We start from the raw sequence: 21,730 nt of genomic DNA, 5'->3' as shown, positions 1-21,730 counted from the left end.
GCTAAAATATAGTGCATGACTTTGACAAACTCATTATCAGACAACCCACTCAAGATAGCATGTTTGGCCTTTGCATTATTCTCATATTCCTTTTTGGCATCGAGATCAGTGGGAGGAACACTAGGAACAACATAACCATTCTTGACAGACATCCACACATCAAAATCTAGAGAGAAAATGTAGGTCTCCATTCTTCTTCTCCAAAAAGCATAATTAGAACCATCAAGCATAGGGGCTTTTGAGGAAGAAAACTCATTTCTTGCCATTGTGTTCAAAGTTCAGAAACTACCCAAGGTTTAAAGATAATCAAGAACCTAGGCTCTGATACCAATTGTTGAACACAGAGTACCATTGAGAGGGGGGTGAATCAATGGTTCCTAAACTTTTTGACTTTCAAAGCAACTTTTAGAATACCAGTTAAACACTTAAGCTCTAAAAAATCAAACCTATAAAGAAAGAAGGAAAGCCAAAGAGATCGATCACACAAATACAATTCACAACACTAGATGTCCAAGGAAAACCCAAAGTGGGAAAAAACTCAGTGATAAAAGTTGTTGGAAATTACTGCTCCAATCCAACCTCGCAGGTAAAACACTAAATTACAAAGATTTAGGGCACCAACCCAAGGAGCACCAACCCCTGCACCAAGCTCCAACTTGGTGATGTATATTGAAAATACAATTTGAATACAATTAAGGCTTCTTGTTACAAATGAATTTTGCAACTCTTGATTAAATATCCTATTGCTAGTTGATAGTATTTTCTCCTCCACTGAATCTCACACTGTCATTTGTGAGATTATTCTCTCTGATTCTTGGCCTTTGTTATCTCTCTCTCTCTCTCTCTCTCTCTCTCTCTCTCTCTCTCACACACACACACACACACACACACACACACACACACACACACACACACACACACACACACACATAGTATCACAACACACTATGTCACACTTGGAAGTTGTCTTCTCTAACACACCTTGCCAGTTTTTCTTAACTGTGAAACTACAGTTATATCAGTACTCAATCACTGTCGATTAAACCCTCTCATCAATTTGCTTGCTCACTTAGTCTACAACTTTCTTAGAATAATTCCTAAGGCTGACAATTATTCTTTTCACTTAATCTCTCTTTTCTCTTCTTCTTCTCTATAGCATCATCTTGCTCTATCTCGAACTCCTCTCTTTATCTCATGGTTTCCTGCCAAAAAGAAATTCAAATTCAGAGTGGTTAGGGTTTCCTTTTCCTGACATAGTCTACATGAGATACAATCTAGTCTATCATTGGTCGATCACCTATACTCCAGGGATGCATCTATTCACATTTCTCATTACCCAATGTATACTTTCTAAAGATATCAATCATGTACAAGATTTCCTACTTTGAAATCTATCGACTCACAGAACACTCAGCTATTTCCTTTTCAAGGTCTTCATGGATAAGATTTCCTTTGCATTGATCTAGGTGCCAACTACTCCCTGATATTACTCTATCATTCTTTCTTCCTCGAGCCACATTAGTCAGTTACAATCCCGTGATTTGTCGTTGTTTCATTTATGTCAACTAGCAGCTTCACCAACCCATGTCGATGGTAGCTTTATTGACCTCTTCATGTTTTCCACCTTGGCTCCACCTGGCATCACCATGGTCAATCAATTAGCTCAGTGACACATAGTCAATTCAAACTTGATCATTCAACAACCTCATACTAGTACATCCCTTTACCGATGAGACCTTCTTCTTCTGTCAACCGACAATGCACACTACACTGGTAACACATCTTCCCCTCCGGTGGTTTGTGATAACATTAAAATTCTACCTCTTTATCATAAACAGGCATCCAACCTCTACACCAGTTTATTTCTCTATCGATTGTTGTTCAAAATGTTAACACACACACAGCCTTCATCTCAGTTTCTGCCTTATCGGTAAGCCTTCATTCTATTTTCTTACTCTCATGTGCATTTCCATCATGTTGGTCACTCTTTCTTTCTTACTGGTGACCTTGCCAAACTAATTGACATCAACGACAACTTAATGCCAAAATTCCAACATTCTTTGCCACTAGATCATTACTTCAACAAGAACAAAATTTTCCTACCCCATTCCCTATTAGGTAATATGAGTTTGCATCTTTTTGATAATATCATGGGATTCATTCAATAAAATAATATTGAAGATTATGGGTTTGATCATTACACTGTGTACAATGAATGCTTGCAAATTCAACTAGAACTTCAAACCTTAGTAGTGCAAACAATGCACATATATTATTGGGTAGTGCACAAAGGTCCTTCTTCTTTGAGGCATTGTTACTAAATGAATCATATGTGTTATCTATGCTTCCACACTTTGTAGTCATATTTGCCAGGATGAAGGTAATTTTGACTTCTGGCAAAGATCCATCATACCTCAATGGGCATCAACATCTCATGCATATCCAATTATCAATCACCCCACATCCACTCAAACACTTTCTAACTATGGAAAAGGGAGTGCTAGGTCATTTTGAGTTAATAAAAGCTTGCCCGTAGTTCATTCTATTGTTCCCACTCATGATCGAACCATACGTATAATAGATTTTTACATGCATTTAGAGAAAGCTTAGTCTTCCCCTCATTTTGGTTTTGAATCATTATACATTCAGCACTGATCATGTTTCCTCCTTATCAATGCCTCATTTCCCTTTGGTTCATGCATTCAGAATTATTTATCCCTAGCATTGTTCTTATTACATGATGCACCCATTCCCTTTAACCTATGCATTGACTATCTATGGATGTTGTAGGTTGTTTTATCTTTTATATATTTAGCGTGTACCTAGAACCTACATGATCCAACTTTTCACATACCAAGAACATCGCATCATTCACCTATTTCATTCATGTTTGGGGTACTATGTAGATCCTTTAGTCTTTCTAATTCCATCCTAAAACTTGATGCAAATCTTAACATATGACATGCAGATGAAGAAGATGCCTTAAGGGATTTGTTGTGCCTTAATTTCTTGTTTTGCTTGAAATCATCATTTTTGTCCAAATTTTAATCCCATTATCCATTGCTCCATGTTCATTTTTCTTGCTTTGATTTGTTGTGCAGGGTGGAAGGGTGTTTTCTCCTTGCACCCTTCTTTTCACCCCGCAACATTTTTGGTTGCCTACCTTTGAGCCATGGGTGATGGGGAATTTTTCCCCCCACACTCTAGCTATCTCGTGCCATCACATAGTGGCCTTGGTTTTAAGTGTGGGGTAGCAAGGAAGAGGATGCTTTCCCTTCCCTGTTGGCTTGTGGGTAACTCTTCTCCCACCCCACAAGTCTTGCAAGATAAAAAATTTGAAAAACTTTATGAATCCTTCATTTTATTTTATTTTTTAATTTCTCACCAAAATTTGTCGAGCCCACCATAATGCTTAATCTTGTTTGACAGTTTAGATAACTGGAAGACAACTTAGAGGGTGGGGGGTGAATCAGTTGTCACTAATTAGTGAAAGCATTAGCAATTTAAAACTTGTAATACCAGAAGCCAAAAAAATAATATCGGAATAGTAGTTAGTCCAATTAAGCATAAACAATAATCACAGAATAAAAGCCATCCACACAACACCAAGATTTGTATGTGGAAAACCATGTAAAGGGAAAAACCAAGGTGGGAAGCCTACCCATAGTCAGATAATACTTTTACAGTAAGTATGTGAATTATAATTAAGGGGCCTGCACTTACAGGAAGGCCAACAGCCTAGAGCACACTGCTCATCACAAAAGGAGCCTCACTAACTACATATAAATCTAGACTACAATCTGGAGAAGTGTTGAACTACAAAAGAGAACATCTCCTATGCTTGAGTACAATTCTGGATAAGCTTAATACCAGGGGACTAAATCCTCTTAAAAAAAAACCCAATTTGATCTCCAATGATCGACCAACTCCTCTGCCTGAATGATATTACATTATTTGCACATTACATTCCTTGACCATGACCTCTTACAACAATCATGATGATCTACAATAAGATCTTACATCTTATTTATACAAATTCTCAACCATAAACAATCAGATCAGCCATCAGATAATAAACCAATTACATAATTACAAACCATATCATCCTTAGACCAAAAATAATAATATCCAACACATAAGACATCACATAAATACAATAATAGGTCCTATCCAGATGTTAGATTAATGTTGGTCCATAACCTAGATCAACCAGGACCAAGTATACGTCCACACGCTTTAGCAATGATCTCCAAATGCCAAGTCTCAAACATGATCACCAACAACATCTTGAAACTCCATCAGAAGCTACACCAATACCAATTATGCAATGCATCAAAGATCTCCACCAAAAGCTTTGTCGGTGAAACCCTCATTGGAACCAAAAACCAATCTTCTAAGTAAATAGGATAGCATCCAATCACTAGACCGAAACTAACTAACCAAATATGAGTATGAGTATCATTAACAAGCCAATTCCATCACCAAATTATACTAGAGTCAACTGGATCATGTCAGATCTGTTGGAAAATTGTGAGGCCCTACCCCAACCCATCCTATCTCTTCAGTTATTTTCATTTTGGAACTATTTTGGATGCTAGTTTGGACACACTATGGATATAGAACTTTTCATGATTCCGCGATTTTGGTAACATTGATATATGTGGATGCTTCATTTCTATGCCTTGTGGATTATAAAATATCATATGATTCTAGATTAGGGTAATGTTGTGATGATGCAGGTTATTATCCGAATTTCACGATTTGATATAATGTTAGGAAAATGTTTGCATATATTGTAGATGGATCAAATTTTGAGGATTATGAGGAAATTGCTTTGATTTGTGACAAATCATATTTCCTAATGTCAAGTCTTTGCAGAATGAATGTATTGTATTCTGATTATGTGATTTTATATATTTTATGAGGCTATTTGGGAAGTACTAATGTTTAAATTGAGATGTGCAGGAAAATATCCATGTGACCATGGAAATATTAGGGAGAATCAAGCCTAGGCCAATGTGCGTTAGCAAAACCAGGGGTTGTCTATTTGGAGAGACAACACCCCGTATGTATTGTATTTTATTCGTAAATGTAAAATGTTGCATGAGTGTAATTTGTACTTATTGGATTGATTAAATTGTTAAGGGACAATTGCCATGTGTTTATTGTGATGTGGAATTATTTTGTAGTGTCACTTGACACCTATGTAGTATGTTGTGTTGGCAATTGTCATGTCACCTTTTTGAAAGTTTTATTTTTGTTAATGGTTATATCCCCTAATTATCCTTGAAGGAACCAAGAAATCTAGGTTAGAGAGCCACAAGGAAGGTCAACTCAGAGTTGACCCGTAGGTTAACTTCAGGTGGACTTTCTGAAGGTCAAATCAACTCCTAGAGTCAATTTTAGAGCTTTTCTATTAGGCCTCATGGGGTACTTATGGGTGAAGGCCAAAATTGGCCATGTGTCTTTCCCTTAGGACTTGTTTAACCACCCAAAAAAGTGGTTTTCCCAAGATGGACGAATTCCATCTATAGGAGTACCATCCTTGGAAGGAGAACCTTCTTGGAGATAGTAATCCCTCTTCCCCATTCCATTTCCCTTCTCTAGGCACCTAGGTTAGGGAGTGTGTAAGACCTAGGGAAGACCAACCCAATGGGAGATCACTCACTCTATCCAAGAGGTTGGAAGGAGTGAGAGAGGCCTTCTTAGGCTAAGAATGGAAGCTTAGTGAGCTAATCACCCACTCTCCATTCTTGGAGATTCTTGGAAAAACTTGGAAGAAAAAAAAAAAAAAAAGGAAAACCAGTTTTAGTTTTTAGAGGAATTTTGGGGGCCAAGGAATTGCAGAAAGTTGTGTGGATTGGGCAGCTCATCTCCAACTAAGTTTAGCATACCTATTGGTAGAATAAAGTTGGTTGTTATCTCCTCTTATTTATGTTGTTTAGGTTAGTTATGTTGTTTTGTTGAAAGAAAGAAATGCTTGTAAAGAAAGTGTGTATGTATAATGTTGTTGAAGAAAATAATGTGTAGTTTCATTTCTATGTTTTTCTGTTTTGTGTTCTTGTTTTGGGAGTGTCCAAGATCTTCTACTCTTGGGAGAGTAGGATGATCTTGGGGTGGAAGAAGCATGACAGCTATGGGTGAGAGGCTCTCCTTAAGGAGAGTGATCTCAAGGGTGTCCTTTGTGACCCTTGCTGCATAGCCTTGTGTATGCATTTGGGGGTCATAAGGGGAGAGAAATGGCTTTGAGCCTTTGGGGGGCATAAGGTGGTTGGGATGAATTCTGTTGAGTATTTTGTGTTGCCATGAGGTGGCTTGTGTTATATTTTTGGCTGCAGTCTCCCCAATGGTACTTGGTCCACTTCCACCCATAGATTGATCTCCACAAATGTGGTGATAGTGTAGCTTGGGATGGGAAAGTGTATGTGTTGTGTGTTTGCCCTATTGTTGTGTTGTATTGCCTGATTGTAACCCGTCTAGGTCTTGATTCTCCTAGCTCGGGGGTGGCTTCTGGTAAGCCTAGGCTGGGAGGTGAGCATCCCATGGTCACAGTCCTAAATTTTACTTGCAGGTGGCTTGGGAAAAGGATTAGGAGTTGCAGATTGTTGTGTTGCAGACTTCTATTCAGAATTCTTATTTTTATTTTAATGCAGAAAAAAAAAAAAAAGGGAGAGAGAATGCATATGTGAATATAGGGCTTAAAATGATTCTGTTTCTGTTTAAACAAATGTAATCCTTATTTTCTGTGTGAAGATTAGAGAAAGATGACTGTTTGGATTACTCACCCATTTTTATATATGGGTTATTGTAACTATCATTCTGGAAAAACAATGTAAATTTCATTTTATGTTTTGATGTCTATAGTGTTTGTTGTAGTCTACATTTTAAATCTAGTCTATTCTCTTGTTATTTACTGCAATATTAAAGGAAAGAAACAAAAAAAAAAATGCACTAGAATTCCTTCTTTACTATTCACTAGTTTATTTACTGCATTAGTAAGGAAAAAAAAAGAAATGCAGTAGGGTTATTATTTTCTTGCATAATGTAAATTCTATTTATGACTATTTTAAAAAAAAAAGGAGAGAGAACTAGTATTGTTTTATTTCTCACTATTTACTTGCATAGTTTTAAATCCTGTTATTTTATGTCTATTAGAAAGAAAGGAGAACCAGAATCGTTTTATTTCTATGGAGAGTTAAATAAAAGGAAGAAGAAAGCAGACCTAAATCTAATGCTGTTAAAAAAACTAAAAATAGAATGTAAATGGTTAAAACCCTAGATCAATATAAGGGTTTTTTTTAACCCTATTACTTCAACATTTGGTCATATATATATTTCTATATATATAGAAGTATATATATTGAAAATATATACCTGTATATATATAGAATATATGTATATAAGTTTCCTGCAAGTGCATGCCCTGTAACCTCAAAATAGAAGATACATTCTGAATCCTGTGCATCCCTGTTACAAAACCTATAAAAGAATTGCAGAATAGAATTTCTTAATATATATATATATATATATATATATATATTCTCTGCATCAAAAAAAATACACTCTATGGATGCCTGTAGAAGTAAATATTTTCATATTCGTAAATGATATTGTGCATATTATATATATATATACAAATATATATATATAAATATAATATACACAATATACATTTGACATTTAAAAAAAAAGACATCATAAACATTTTTATCAAACCCCGAAATATAACAAAATGGGTTTTTTTTAAAAAAAAAGGGGAAATGGGCACGCAGGCCACTGTGCGTAACACAGTGGACAGCCACGGCCGAGCCACTGTGCTACACACAGTGGGCGGCGTCGAAGGGCACCGCACTGTCTATAACACAGTGGGCGGTCGCGGCCGCCACTGTGCTACGCACAGTGAACGGCGCCCGCCACTATGTGTATACACAGTGGGCGGCGGCTATGCCGTCCGCCACTGTGTGTACACATAGTGGGCGGCGCTACCGCCACTGTGCGTAGGCACAGCGGTGCCCGGGCAACCTCCAAAACCACAAAATAAAAGGGGACATACAATAAAATATAGACATTTAATAAACCCTAACCCATTTCGGGTTAGGGTATAAAAGGATAAAAATAAAATAAAGCAAGTATAATATATAAAAAAAATGCAACCCTAACCCAATTTCGGGTTAGGGTTAGCATTATAAGAATTTTATATACATATATATATATATATATTTATATATAAATATATATATATATATATATATATGTATATATATAAAAGATTTAAATTGGAGCATTATAATTGATTTTATTGAGGGATTAGTATACAAGAATTGATATTGTTATATATATATATATATATATATATATATAAGGAATTTAAATTGGAAATTTAAAGTTAGATTTTAGTATATAATTTGGGGTTAAGTTTATAATTGAAGTATTATGGAATTTTAGACTTTTTATAATAGGGGTTAATTTAATAATTGAATTATTATATGTCCCCATTCTTTAGAAATTAATTTTTAATTAATTCAAGGGGGTTAATATATAGAGGATTACTATAGTTGGACAAACTATATGTTTAATCCAGTAATATATATATTTAATTAATCAATGGACTTACCCCCCCCCCATATAATTGGACGTTAGGAAAAATTTAAAAAAAAAAAAAAGGAGGAATTTGTAAATTTATGAACCTAAGCCCTTGAGACCGTTTTTTTGGTCGGATTGTAAAGTAATTGACAAAATCAAGAGATTTAGGGTAATTAGAATTGGCCCTAGTATATTGTCGGTTTTAGGGGCAGATGACATTGTAGTAATTCAAAACCCTCATCGGGTGGATGTGTATAATAAATTTTATATAAGCATCAAATAATCATTGGCAATATCATTATATGACCTGGAATGATTTAATACATTAAGATAGCCAATTACCCCTTGATTTAATTAGCGACAACTTGTCTTAGGTAAATGAGCTAGCTAACTAATCTGCAATGCAAATTAATCTCCACCAATCAAGTCACTCGCTCGAGTTGGTTATTTGACTTAACCTTAGTAAGGACGTTTATTTACATCCTAGTTAAGAAAAAACTTTAAATACAGTTGTTATGTATTAGGATTTATAGCGAGTTCATGACGTCAAAAAAAAATTTTGTTGTTCCGTTTTTGTGCCCTAAAGTTTGGGCATGACACAAATGCACACTCCAATGAGACATTGTAGGTGATTGAAGGTTTTGTCATTGATGGCAACCTTACAATCCTATGACACCGGCAAGACAATTTACTAGCACTAGCAAGGTCAGACTCTATACCGACACATAGACCACCTGCATCGGCAGTAAAAGGAAGCATACCGACATAGAGGCCGACATGAATTTTGTTTGTAAATTATTTTGTTAATTATTGTAAAATTATTGTAAGACAATTTAGCAAGTTGTAAAATGACTCATATATAAGAGTTCATTATAGAGGAAGAAAAAATAGTAATGAGGAAAAACAAGGAATACCTATTATGCAAATTATAGGTTAACGGTTTATGTATGAAGTAGAGCTATAAACCGATACTGGATCTGGCATAATAGATGTTATTTTGAAGCAATACAAGACACTAGATTTATATAATCCATTTTGTAAGTCAGTGAGACTTCCCATTTTGTAATTGAGCAGTGAGCTCTAGGCACTTGGCCTTCCTGCATGTGTAGGCCCCTCTTGTAGCAGTAATATTCTCTTATTGGCTAGTAAGTGAATATTGTTGGTCACAAATCCCACCAAGGTTTTTCCCACACTGGGTTTCCTCATTAAACTACTATGTTATGGTGTGTTTTTTATGTGGTTGTTGTTATCTCTATTTATTGCATTACTATTTGTTTACCTGTATACAGTATTAATATGCTCTACATGTTATAAGTTAAGAAAATCTTTCAACCGGTTAGATACTAATTCACCCCCCCTCTTAGTATATGTGGGAATCCTAACAAGATCCAAGTTAACCAAAAACTACTCAACCTACTGGGATCATAAGGGTGTTGGTAAAGCATCCAAATAGCTAGTGTTGACATCAATGACAAAACATCAATGCAACAAATAATCAATTCCACCAAATGGAAACACTAGATGTGAAAAACATCTAAGTACCAAGAAATGCCAAACAAGTCTCCCCCTGTGGAAGACAACCAACAATCTCCTGCATATAACTCTGAATATCAATTCCTCTCCCCCTTTGAATAATATCTCTGTAAAGTTCTAAATTTCTTTTTCACATCACTATCTCTCCCCCTTTGACATCAATACCAGAAGTCTAACCAAAATATCAAAGCAAAACCATAAGCCTCTGAGTCTCAAAGCTGACTACTCTTCCTGAGCAGTAGCATCCCACATTAGTGTCAAAATGAATAGTATCTCTGATAATGCATGTCGCTTGATGCCAAACCACATCAATCAAGTCTCTACCAAAGGGGCAAAAACCCCTAATCTATCTCTAAGGTACTCAAATAATTTCTTTGATAAAGGTTTAGTGAAAATATCGGCAATCTGTTCTTTAGTATTCACATAGACTAGTTTAACTTCATTTGCTTCCACCTTCTCCTTCAAAAAGTTATACTTGATAGATATGTTCCTTGTCTTAGAATGAAATACTAGATTCTTTGATATATTAATAGTAGTAGAGTTATCACAGTGAATAACTACCAATACATCACAATCCACCTTTATATCCTTCAACATTTGATTCATCCATAGAACTTGTGTACAATTATTAGCAGTAGCAACATACTCAGCTTCAATAGTATATAAAGAAGTACATGACTATTTCTTGCTGATCCATGAAACCAACTTCTTTCCAAGAAAGAAAGCTCCACTAGAAGTACTTTTCCAATCATCAACATCTCCAACCCAATCAGCATCTGTATATGTACATATAGTAAATTTATCATCCTTAGGGTACCATAAACCATATTCTGATGTACCTTGCAAGTATCTCAAAATCATTTTCACCGCCTTCTCATGATTTTCTCTTGGATCACTCTAAAATCTTGAAACACTATAGATAACATTCATAATATCAGGCCTAGTCTGAGTCAAATAAAGTAGACCTCCAATCATAGATTTGTATCTTGTAGGATTTACCGGTGCAGAAACATCTTTCCTTGTCAATTTCTCACTTGTAACCATATGTGTACTTACCGGTTTAGAATCTCCCATACCAAATTTCTTCAACAATTCCTTAGCATATTTAGTTTGACAGATAAAAATACCTTTGTCAGTCTGAGCAATCTGCAAACCTAAGAAAAGTTTCATCTCACCAATCATAGACATCTCAAATTCTTTCTCCATATCCTTAGAAAATTCTATGCATAATTTATGTTCACCTCCAAAAATAATGTCACCAACAAATACTTCAACACTCAGTATATCATCATTAGTGATTTTATAATATAAATTACTATCAACACTACCCTTAGTAGAACTAAGCTTCAAAAGATATTTATCCAACCTTGCATACCAAGCTCTAGGTGCTTGTTTCAATCCATATAAAGCTTTCCTTAACCTACAAACTATATCAGTATCATTTGATAGTGAAAAACCATTAGGTTTATCAATATAAACTTTGTCATCAAGATCCCCATTCAAGAATGCACATTTAACATCCATCTGATAAACCTTGTAGTTTTTATAAGTAGCATAGGCAAGAAATAATCTTATAGTTTCAATCCTAGCTACTGGTGCAAAAGTTTCTCCATAATCAATTCCTTCCTTATGAGAATATCCTTTACAAACCAATCTAGCCTTATTCCTTATAACTTGACCATCCCCATTCAATTTATTTGTATAAACCCATTTAGTTCCAATGCACTTTTTATTTTTAGGTTGGGGAACCAAAGTCCATGTGTTATTTTTCTCAATCTGGTCTAATTATTCTTCCATATCTTTTAATTAAAATTTATCTTTACATGCCTCAATTACTGATACCAGTTCAACTTGTGAAATTAAACATACCTCATTTCTTGCCAATCTTCTTATTGTCATCACTCCATTGTTTTTATCCCCAATGATTTGATCTTTAGAATGATTCAATCTCACATACCTAGGAGTCTTCTAACTCTCTATTCCTCTTCCCTATTTTTTAGTTACTGTAGAATTCTCTGATGTTTCCCGAGTAACTAGTTCAACTCTCTATTTTGGTAAAGGTGCTATCGGTTCAGATATAATCATTTCCACTGCCGGTTCCTTCTCATAAATTCTGATTTGACTTTTGCTCAGCTCATCTACTTTGACATTAGCACTCTTGACTATTCTCTACAAACTCTTGTTATAACATCTATATTCTTTGCTTTCATTAGAATAACCAAGAAATATATCTTCATCACTTCTAGGATCAAATTTCCCAATAGTATCATCTCTCCTAATATAACATTTACTACCAAAAATTTTGAAATACTTAACTGTAGTGTATTGCCAGACCATAATTCATAAGGTGTCTTACCAGTTTCTCCTTTGGTATGTACTCTGTTGAATGTATAAACCATTGTACTAACTACTTCTCTCCAATAGATATGAGGTAGATTTTCTTCCATCATCATTATTCTAGCAACATCCAAGATAGTTCTATTTTTCTTTTCCACAACTCCATTTTGTTGAGGTGTCTGGGGAGCAAAAAATTATCTTCTAATACCATGCTTTCCACAAAAGTTATTAAACTCACCGGATGTGAATTTTACACCATGTTCTCATCTCAAACATTTAATCTTTAATCTTGTCTCAGTTTCCACTCTAGCCTTAAATATTTTAAACTTTTCAAATGCTTCATATTTTTTTCTAAAAAAAGTAACCCACATCATTCTAGAATAATCATGAATGATTAGCACAAAATATCTATCACCATGAATTTTTTTAACTCTAGCAGGGCCACACAAATTAGTATAAGATCAAGAACATCATTTGATTTATCTTGTATACTCCCAAAAGAGGTTTTGACCTATTTACCCTTTGACATTCTTTACATATCGGATTATAGGGCTTCATAATCTTAGGTATATCTCTAACAACCTTAGTTGAACTGATCTTCACAATGGAATCAAAATTCACATGACACAATTTTTTATGCCATAACCAACTCTCATCAAACTTTGTAATCAAACATGTCTTCTCACCAGAGTTTAAATGAAATATGTTACCTTTTGTCTGTGTACCGGTTGCAATCTCCAAGATAGATCTATTAATGATTTTGCATTTTCCATCCTTGAACTGTAATTAAAATCCCTTATCTACCAATTATCCTACACTCAAAAGATTATGCTTCAAACCTTCAACATAATAAACGTTGTCAGTATTATTCTTACCATCCAATGATATAGTTCCTTTTCCTTTGATCATATATGCCTTGTCATCTCCAAATCTAACTAGTCCACCATCAAATTCTTGCAAAGATTGAAATTTCCCTTTATCTCCAGTCATATTATGTGAACAACCACTATCAATTACCCATTCATCCTTGTCCTCAATTTTAGCATCAAGTGCCTTCTCTTTAGGTACATTCTCTTCCAGTTCCAGATCATCTTCCTTGATAGCCAGGAATACCCATTCCTTCCCATTGTCGAATCCACTAGTAGATTCTTTTGACAGTTCATCATCTAAATCAATAATTCCTTCCTCATCCGCTAAGTAGCATGATTTGTCTCTTTTTTTCTTGAATCTATACTTGTTCTGATATCTAGGGTTAGGCTTAAATGATCTTTTAACTCTTTCTTCAAATCTTGAATTCCTTTTAGGACATCTAGATGCAAAATGACCAATCTTATTACATGCAAAACATTTTAAAGGTTTTTTTCCTTCACACTTACTTCCTATCGGTCTTTTCGGTACTCTTCTAGAAAATAGTGCTTCAAGTTTCTCAAACTCATCATCTTCTCTCTTCATATCTTCTAGTTATTTTGAATATAAATCTTTCCAATCTTGCTTACCAGTTGTAGATTTAGATGCATGAAAAGCAGGTTCATTCTTCATAGCTCTAGAAGATCTAAATTCCTCATGCTCAAAAGAAGATAGTTTCCTAAAAAAATATCTTTGTTCACATATGTATTAGTCATAGTTCTCAACTCATTAATAGCACTAGCCTTCATTTTGTAAGCTATTGGTAGGGCTCTCAAGACTTTAGAAATAATTTCATCTTTGCTCAGAGTTACACCACAACATTGAATTCCCATGGAAATCTCATTTACCTTTTCCATGAATGCAGTAATCCTTTCATCTTCTTCCATCATTAGGTTTTCATATCTCACCCGGTAACCATCAAGTTTAGAAATCTTCACTGTAGGGTCACCTTCATTAAGAGTCTGCAACTTATCCCATAGAGCCTTTCTAGATGATTTATCTGTTAATCCTATTATTTTGTGATCAAAAAGTGCACACAAGAGGGCTTCTCTTTCTCTACAATCATTCTCAAGCTCCTTGTCTAGGTTTGTCAGAGGAGTATTGCCAAATCTTGGATTAAGGGGTGTGACACCATTCTATGTGATCTCCCAAATCTCCTTGCCAAGACATCTTAGATGAGTCTCCATCAGAACCGGAAGACAACTGAGAGGGGGGGGGTGAATCAGTTGTCATTGATTACCAGAAGCATTAGAAATTTAAAATATTTAATACCGAAACCCAAAACAATAATACCGGAATAGCAATTAATCCAATTAAGCATAAAAAATAATCATATAATAAAAGCCATCCACACAACACCAAGATTTGTACGTGGAAAACCTGGTAAAGGGACAAACCATGGTGGGAAGCCTACCCACAGTCAGATAATACTTCTGCAATAAGTATGTGAATTATAATGAAGAGGCATGTACTTCTAGGAAGGCCAACAGCCTAGAGCACACTGCTCATCACAAAAGGAGCCTCACTGACTACATATAAATCCAAACTACAATCTAGAGAAGTGTTGAACTGCAAAAGTTATCATTTCCTATACTTGATTATAGTTCTGGTGAATCTCAATACATGAGGACTAAATCCTCTTACACAAATCCAATTTTATCTTCAATGATCGACCAACTCCTCTTCCTGAATGATATTACATTATTCACAAATTACATTCCTTGACCATGACCTCTTACAACAATCATGATGATCTACAATGAGATCTTACATCGTATACAAACCCTCAACCATAAACAATCAAGTCGGCCACCAAATAATAAACCAATTACATAATTACAAACCATGTCAGCCTTAGACCAAAACAAATAATATCCAACACATAAGACATCCCAAAAATACAATAATAGGTCCTATCCACATGTTACATTAATGTCGGTCCATAACCTAGATCAACCAGGACCAAGTATAGGTCCACACGCTTCAGCAATGATCTCCAAATGCCAAGTCTCGAACATGGTCACCAAAAGCATCCTGAAACTCCATCAGAAGCTACACCAACACCAATTATGCAATGCATCAAAGGTTTCTACCAAAAGCTCTATTAGTGAAACCCTTGCTGGAACTAGAAACCAATCTTCTAAGTAAGCAGGATAGCATCCAATCACTAGACTAAAACCAACTGACCAAATATGAGTATGAGTATCATTAACAAAACAATTCCATCACTAGATTATACCGGAGTCAACCGGATCATGCCGGATCCAAGTTAACCAAAAACTACTCAACCTACCAGGACCAGAACGGTGTCGGTAAAGTATCCAAACAGCTAGTGTTGACATCAATGACAAAACATCGTTGCAACACATAATCAATTCCACCAAATGGCCAACAAATCTTTTCACGATTCCTCATGAAGATATATTTTTTTGTTTTGATGGCAATATATATTGAGCTTCCACTCTAGTCATTCTCCTCATTTTTTTAACATTTCATGGAGCATGTATATAGATGGATTGATTACACTTCAAAGGTGTAATTATTAACTAGGTATTAAATCATTATACATTTTAATTCCTTTTATCCATTCAACTTTAATAGATTATTTCCCTTTTCACAGCCAGACATTTTGGCCAACAAATCTTGCTTAAATAATTTCACTTGCATGTACACCCCAAATTTCTTAAACAACATATTATTTAGGTTGAATTGATTCAAATAATATATATTCCCTTCTAAAGGGTTTCAAATGGTCTCCCTAGGCTTTATCATTAGTCAAGCCCCTGGTGTGCTCGACTAAAAAAAAATTCAATTCTGGACAACTAACAACTAAAAACACTCTGGAACACCAACTGGATGAATTTTGAATGTGATTACTTGAGTAGATGATGTTTAATTTTGATATTTTCACACTTCTAATTCTAGCCAAAACAATCTAAGTAGCTCCAAAGACTATCTTTAAAAACTAAATAAAACACCTCATCAACCTTGAGAGTTGGTACACTGGTAGATTGTTATATGAAGTGTTCAAAATGCCAAGTTGCTTCTCATTATGACACTCAAGGAAAAATATCTTAATTCCTAAAGTTTCCTACTTAGGCTTTCTTGAAACTATTGTTGGCATGTTTGGCATGATGTTTACTTATGTTGTATGTTGGCATTTACACCTTTGGCATTGTTGACAAATGGGGAGAACAAATATGATCATACATGGGAGAATATGTGTAACAGAAAGAGGGAGAAGGAATGAAGATAAAGTGTAACTGAAAGATGAGGTGTAACAGAGAAGAGAAGAGATGCAGACAAGGTCCAGAATAGTGCATAGCAGTATTAGTTAAGTATGTTGATGTTTAGTGTTGCCATCAATGCCAAAGGGGGTGAATGTTGGCATGTTTGGTATAACTGATGCAAATGAAGAATGATGACTGAACTGGTAAAATATTGTTTGTGATGAAGAGATTCAGATTGCATGATTGATGAATTTGATTAGGTTTTTGTGTTGTCATTGATGGAAACTAATGTTTATTCATGCCTACTGATTTCTACTTATGAGGTATTTTCTCATCTAAATCTTTTTGGTCTACCGGAGAGCGCTTACCGATAAAGAATCAAGAAACTAGGAATTAGGACCTTAACCGGTAAACGAGGAAATATTTTGATTGTACCTAGCGATTGGTGATGATTCAGGTTTTGTGGTTTGGAATTTGATTTTTTATCATTGTAACATGCATCTGACTATTACCGCATCATGTTGTGACAATTACAAGTTATGTTTATAATTTATGTTGAGTTTTTGCTAGGGTTTAAAAAGGGTTTAAGAACCAGTAAAGAATTCTCTTATCCGATAATGATTTTTGGTTTGGCAGTGATCTACATCAAGTTCACATATTGGTGATGACATGGCACAACCCATGTGAAGTGTTTGAATTATTTTTTGGCGCGATCAAAATGGAATTTTTTGGGAATTTGCAAAGTGCTTAGTGGAATGTGCTAAGGGTTTGACTTTGTATCAGATCAAGCTATTGTGATGAGTTATGATCACTCAATGGTTGACATTGATTTATAATTGATTGTAATGATCCATATGATGATCTATAATGAGTTAGAAAGATCTGTGATGATCAATGTTGTAAGTCTTAGGGTTTTGTAACTGACTAAGTTGTAAAGGTTATTTAGGTCAGTACAGTTGATGTTTTGTTGTGCCAGTGATTTTGAGAAGTGTGTGAAGTTGAACTAGGGTGTGAGAAAATCTGCCAAAGTGTTGCAAACTTAGAGAATAATTAGATTTGATCAAGAAAGAAGTTGAGTACTATACCTAGATCATTCATTGTTGTTTCCTAATAGTTGGAGCAAATAAAATCCCTTAATTGGGAGGTCCTAACAGGATTTACATTGTAAATCCCCTAATAGTTCGACTCAACATCTGAGTATTAAATCCTCTTGTGAGGTTGATCCTAATAGGTCAAAGCTCCTAATAGGATTGAGATAAATCCCTTAACCAGGTGACTCCTCATAGAGTATGCTCCTAATAGGGCATCTTTGTAAGCTCCTAACCAGGCTAGGCTCCTAACAGGGCACATTCTGAAGGCTATGTCTATTCTATCTCCAAAAAAGATGAATTTGTGAGACTAATAAGACGTGTTATGCATTCTCCATCATCAGATAAAAAATCTACAGTTGACATTTATGAATAACATCGCGTTTTAGTCATTCCGTACCACTTTTTGGAGCCAGAATAGACGCATCCCATTCTGAAAGAGTGCAAAATTCTTGTGGGTACCAATACCCACCCTGGTTTTTCCCTATTTGGGTTTCCACATGAAAATCATGGTGTTCATATGGTGAATGTTTTGATTTGATGTTATGATTTAATTTCAATTTATGCATGGTTAATGAACAATTAGTGATCAACATTGATATATCATTTTAATAGACAATTATCAACAGATACTGGTACTAGAGAATTGATTTGTTATTGGTTTATGTTTAATTTAGTGAATATTTGATAATTTTAAGTTTTAGTTTTTCAATTGTTGATAATATTGATTCACCCCCACTCTTACTATTAACTGGATACTCTAAGATTAACAATTGGTATCAAAGCATTGGTCCTCTATGTACAAAAAGCCTAGCACCTTGAGGGAAAGATCTTGTGAAAAATGATGAAGAAGGAGGGTCCCAAGTTTACCAATGATAACTACTAGATATTGAGTGATTGGATGAAGATCTACATTAAAGGAATGGGGTCTCAGTATTGGAATCATGTGGTAACCATGTATGTTGATACTACCACCAGTCCCTTGACACCAAATGAACTTAAAGAACACCAAGAAAACATTCAGGCCCTTGAAGCAATTGTAAGTACTTTGTTTGATTCAAAATATATTGATTTTCATGGATTAGAGACTACAAATGAAGTTTTAGAGATATTAAAATTAATTTATGGAGGAGATGACCATGTACAAAGGGAAAAGGAAGAAATTCTAAGAGGTAAATTTGATGATATGAAAAGGGTTGATGGTGAGAACATAGCACAATATGGTCAAAGGATTAAGGAAGTTGTAGATAGTATAAAAGTGTTGGAGGTAAGATTGAAGAAGATACTATTGTTAGTAAGATGCTTAGAACTTTCTTACCACAATATTGTATTAGGGTTTCTGTAATTCAATAACTGAGATACATTTCTAAAGATAAAGTCACTATTGATTCTCTTATTGGAAAGTTGACTGCATTTGAGCTAAACATTTTTGATAATAGTGTTTCTAAACATTCTGAATCTACTTTTAAGACTTTTGTACCTGGAACATTAGTAAGGAAAGGAAAATATATTTGTCATAATCAGGACTACATGTCTAGTCATGGTGGTAGCAGAGGTGATGGTGATGAAGAAGATCATATGATGGAACTTGAGGAATTACTGGCTAAAAGATTCCCTAGAGGAATGGGTAAATATAAAGGTAAATTAACCTTGAAGTGTTTCTCTTGTAGTAAAATTTGACACATAGCTGCTAATTGCCCTAACACTGATAAGAAAGAGAAGTTCAAGATATTCAAAGGAAAAGGAAAGAAACATTGTTATGTTGCAGTGGATGAAGGTGTGACTGATGAAGAATTGGAAGAAGATGACAATGAGGAGATAGTGTATGTTGTTGTGAAGGAGGATTTGACTGATGAGAAGGCATTGATGTCTCACATGGATAGTAGTGATAAATGGATAATAGATAGTGGTTTCTCACACCACATGACCAGTGACAAAAGTAAGTTCTTATCCCTTGAAGAGTTTGATGGAGGTGTTGTAAGGTTTGGTAATAACTCTCCTTGCATGGTTAAAGGTAAAAGAGAAATTTCATTAAATGGGAAGAGTAATGCAGATGATGTCTTTTGGGTTGATGGACTAAAACATAACCTTTTGAGTGTTGGACAACTTAATGATAAGGGATATCTACTTGAATTCAAAAGTGGAGTGTGTAGGATTCTTGGAAATAATGGAGAATTGATTGCTACTAGAAAGTAGACAAGAGGTAATCTATTTCATTTGAATAATAATGTGAATAATAGTTTGGTGGAAAAGATTGAAGACATCTGGTTATAGAACAAGATATTTTTTCATGGGAATTTTGACAATTTGATTAAAGCTAGTAAGTCAAGTATTATGAGAGGTTTGCCCCAGCTTGTGAAACCTGACAATGTGTTATGCAAGGACTGTCAGATAGGTAAGTTTTTCTCTTCAGAAAATATTATTGATTTGGTTCATACTGATCTTTGTGGTCCTATGAGGACTAAGAGCTATTTTGGTGATAAGTACTTTATGGTCTTTACTGATGATTTTTCCAAGATGATGTGGGTAACTTTTCTGAGAGAAAAGTTCGAGGCATTTAGTAAATTGAAAGCATTTAAAGATTTAGTTGAGAAAGATATCGAGAATAATTTGAAATCTTTAAGATCTGACCAAGGAGGTGAATTTACTTTTGATGAGTTTGTGAAGTTCTGTGATGAATAGGGAATTAAGAGGCAGATGTCAGCTCCTAAAACTCCACAACAAAATGGAATAGTAGAGAGAATGAATAGAATAGTTGTTAAAGCTGCTAGAACCATGATGATTCAAGGTGAAGTACTGAATATATTTTGGAGAGAAGCAGTTAGCACTGCTGTTAATACTTTGAACCAGGTACTTGTCAAGAAAGGTAACAACAAAACATCTTATGAATTATGGCATGGAAAGAATCCTAGTGTAAGTTATTTATGAATTGATGCAAAGTGTGATGAAGGTATTTTTCTTGGTTACTCTACAAAGAGTAAGGCATTTAAATTTTATAACAAGAACTAACAAGATTATTGAGAGTGTAAATCTGAAGGTAGATGAACTCTTTGAGAAATTTGGTTAGACCAATAGATCCGAGCTTGAGAAAGATGAAGAAAGACTTGTGTTTATGGAATCAAAAGTGCAGAAGGATGATGAGAAAAATGTTGCAGAAATAGGTTCTGTAATACCCTAAAAATAGTCATCTAAACCATAGGCTCCCTAGTCTCGACATCACCAAGGTCCTAACCAAAGGCAATTAAAATTAATCTTGAGCACACAATTAATTTCTTAAATCATCAAATGTCACATGGCAAATTAATCAACCAATATTAATTAAATATTTATTTAATCAATCGATCATTCCAAGTAAATCATTTTTAAATAATTATCTTATTTGTTTTATTGAATATCCTAGCATATTTAATTAAATAAATCAATTTTCCATTAAATCATCAAAAAGAGGAATTAATTGACAAAAAAGAATTAAAATTTGAGAAAAGAAATCAATTGGAGATAATCTTGAAAAACAAATAAAAAATTGATAAATAATCTCAGAGAAAGCAATTAAAACATTTAAATATCAAAATTGAATGAAATAGAGAATAAATCAGTTTTTTCTGATTTTATCTTTAATTTTAGTTCAATTTCCTTTTAAACTGAGAAAAGTAGCCAATCACATCAATTCGTCTAGATTGTGCTTCCTCTTGGAAAATCTTGACTGCTCATCATCATTTGATCCCAGTGATTGGTTTCTTTCTATTTTTTCTATAAATTTATGCTCTCATCTCCTAATCAGGGATCCTAGAGATTATATTGTTATTATGTTATTTTTTTTCTAGGTTCATTAAGTTCATATTGAGATATTGCATATTAATTATTTCATATTTGTTAAATCATCTAGCTTAAATATTTATATATTGCTTAAATCATGTTAGATTAAATCTTGCATATCTAGCTTAAATCTTGCATTCATTTAGCTCATATTCATGCTCATATAGATTAAAAATCCTTCATTTAGGTGTTGTCTAGTCACTAGATAGCTTAGCAATCTGAGAGCAATCTAAACTC

Source organism: Cryptomeria japonica, chromosome 7 (assembly GCF_030272615.1).
Source record: "Cryptomeria japonica chromosome 7, Sugi_1.0, whole genome shotgun sequence".
Lineage (NCBI taxonomy): Eukaryota > Viridiplantae > Streptophyta > Pinopsida > Cupressales > Cupressaceae > Cryptomeria > Cryptomeria japonica.
This window is presented reverse-complemented; position numbering follows the sequence as displayed.